We start from the raw sequence: 3,576 nt of genomic DNA on the forward strand, positions 1-3,576 counted from the left end.
GGCTGAGTCATGTCTGTTACTGTACATGTAGTATGTCTTTTGGGATTATTATTACTATTATTTAAGTTCTTTACTTTTTAGTTTCTCTGCCACAAACTAAAAAGAAAAGCACTGCTTCTAAACGTTGTATCTACAGACACTTCCCTGTTCTTATCTCATATTTGTGTTTCCATTGGCGAACAAGCAAACCCGTCTCTGCAGTGTGTGTGTTTATCTGCACTTGACATTTCGCACTGGCCCATGCTGTCAGAGGTCAGAGGTCAATGAGGAAGAGAGCATGTTGTTCCACTGGTAAATGGAGGAAAACAAACTTGAGTGTGAAACCCATTTACTGGTGGGAGACTTTATTTTTCCTCCTGGGAGTGGGTGTATTTATTTTGGATTGTGAAGCATTTCAGCAGATTGCAGATGCAGATATATGCTTGCATGGTTTTCAATGGTTTTAGAGAGGTCACCCGTAAAGGTGAAACTCCGTCAGCAGAGCCAAAGAAAAGCAAGACTGATGCCTGGAAAACCTGAATGGCAAAAAAAGAAAATTGGAAAGTTATAAATACAACTGGCAAGGTAAACACAGACCAATGACAACCCAGGGTTCACCTGGAATGTGGAATGATGGGATCTCAGGTTGATTTATCAATCACAATGTCAGGTTACAATGATAAGTGAATATTTCAGGCTGGGTTTGTCAGGCAGTGCCTCCTCCTTTTTTTACTCCTTTCCCTTTTCACATTAGCCTTATCATTTATATTTTAGAAAAAAAAATGTTTTTTTGGCTCTGCATGTTAAGGTCATACATTATAAATGATCTCTGCCACCAGGCCAGCCATGCTCTTAAGAAATATTTGTATATAAACTCACTTTTCCTGCTGTCAGATGTATTATAAGTTAGTCTAGCCTGTGCTCACATTTTGTCAGTAGGGCTTCGACCTGTGTTAGATATTAAGCAGAATATGGCTGAAAACTGAACGGATGGCAGTAGTGGAAGAAGTATTAATCTCAAGTAAAAGTAGCAGTACAGCAGTGTAGAAATACTCGGTTACAAGTAAAACTCATTCAAAATGGTATGCTTCATGTTTTGGCATGAAAACAGACATTTCCATTTTTGTGTATGAGCCAAATAAAAAGGTTAACTGGAATAAATTTATTAGTTGGTTTAAATATATATATATAATAATATATAATATAATATAATATAATATAATATAATATAATATAATATGATATGATATGATATGATATAATATAATATAATATAATATAATATAATATAATATAATATAATATAATATAATATAATATAATATAATATAATATAATATAATATAATATACGTAGGAGAAAGTCCCGCCTACAAGGTATCTAATTGGACAAGCCCGAACCAATGTCTGACGTCTGTGCGGTCTAACCAATCAGCACGAGACATTCTGACTCACTGGATTAAGGTGTAACTTCAACGGTAGCGCCGAAACTTCGCACAGCGACTGTGGTAAGAAAATAATGTAATTAATACGAATGTCTAGCGCATTTAAGTCCATTAAACGTCAGCCAACAGTAACGTTAACATACCCAATATTATCCTGAGTTACCTTAAGACCGTTTACGTAAAAAATGTACGAATAACGTTAGTGTTCAAAACGTTAGCAAAGTGCTAGCTAACGCGGCTAAAAACATTAGCTTGTTATAAGGAACGCTGATGCGGTTTGTTGACATGAGAAGTTGAGTAATCTATGAAAGTACTGCATATACTTATATATATATACTAGTGATTTAAGTCATGGCAACAGGTGTTAAAGGTTCCCCAGAGGTTTTAAATTAATTTCCATATATATTTTTTTATGTTGTGGTAGCTAATATTATTAGCACAACAGCTATTCCTCTTGTCACAAAATGGATGTTTTTCATGTCATCATGTAGAATTACCTCATCTAAGACTAAGATTTGCTTGGTCAGATGTAAAAAATATCACAATCTCTACAGGCACTTGCTCTGTCCATACATGTGTGCACTTGTAGGGAAGTAAAAATCCATTGTATGCAGCCATTTCAGTGTGTTGTTTTGATGGTTTCAGACATGGGAGTATTGTTTATGAGCATATAGTTGTGCACCTGTGCACAAGGTGCTGCTGCTGCTCTGCTCTCTGTTTTGAGGAAGCCCACATGTCTGATTAGGCTAAAACCAAATCTAAGCTCTTTAGTGTCCCCTTTTTTTGAAGAAGTGAGGGCTGGGAAAAATTGTCTTCACTTTGTAGTGTCCTTGCTTTGATGGGCTAAAAATCAATTTAAGACACACGTATTAGAGCACAGTCCCTCACACTCTGAATCATCCACCCACCAGATACAAAATAAAAAGACAGCCGTCCTCCTGTGCCCTTCTTCTCTCCTTCACCTCCATGTTTTCAATTAGCCTCCTGAGAGCACACAGTCTGCTTTTTCCATCCACCCCACTGACTCCTCCTCCCTACACTCCTCTTTCAAACTGTGCGTTCTCTCACTTTTCCTTCTCTGGTCTCAGTTCACCTCCCTTTTGACATCCCTTCGATCTCGCCTGCAGATGAGACACAGTTTGCTTCATATTCTCAGTCCTACTGAGTGTCTAATAAGCAGCGACGCAAGAGATTGAACTTGTGACTTTTTTTGTATAGTGGTGGGAGAGGATTAGAGTCACACAATCGAGATTAACTTGGCTAAAATTTGCCTAAGACTTATAGAGTTCGCATTTCCTTATTTCAAAGTTTAATTCAGTCTTTTTCTGATTCTCAAGTCTCTAAAATGTTTTTTTTGGTGGAGGGAAGAGGGAAGTCTAGGTTTCAGCAGCAAGTAATCGCAGTCCTGTCCAGCTCTGTGTCACTGAAAAAAAAAAACAACTTCTGAAAAGTTCATATTAAAACACCCTGTGGTGTGTGTGAACAAGTATATATATATATATATTTGGGAAGCAGCTTGAAGTCTACCATGGAATTTTTCTTGAATTTTGAATTATAATTATTGACAAGAATTTTAGATAATAAGCAGGAAAAATATGGAGGCCTGCAGTTAACTGGCTGCCTTCAACCAACAAACACTGGTTTATTGGTATACTGATTTGATTTAAAAACTGAAGAAGAGTTTTAACTGGAGTTTGAGAAACATTCAGAGAAGAAAATCTCACATAAAGAATAGTTTTAATTTATATTTTCCTGATGGGGAGAAGGAAATACATTACAGACAAACCACCAGTGTTGCTTTTCACTGTTGCTTGATACCAGAAACTGCCACTAGATGACACTAATATCCAGTTGAAAATTCGAGTTTATACAAGTTGCCAGTGTCAGTGTATTCCCATCTCCTCTGGCAAGCTCAGTACAAATATTCAAGTTGTTCTGCAGTTGAATTGACAGTTGTCAAAGAGGGTTCCCTAAAGAAATTAAATAACTTTATCACACTTAATTTAGTCTGCAGTGGGTTTTCATTCTCAGCTGACACCCACAGGAAGACCTTTACTAACTCCACTGTCACATCAATTGTGCCATCTTTATTCAGTGTGACACAGAATTCATTTCAAAAGCTAGTCATCAGAAATTAAAATAACTTCAGTAAA

The sequence above is a fragment of the Seriola aureovittata genome, chromosome 20 (assembly GCF_021018895.1).
Source record: "Seriola aureovittata isolate HTS-2021-v1 ecotype China chromosome 20, ASM2101889v1, whole genome shotgun sequence".
Taxonomy (NCBI): Eukaryota; Metazoa; Chordata; class Actinopteri; order Carangiformes; family Carangidae; genus Seriola; species Seriola aureovittata.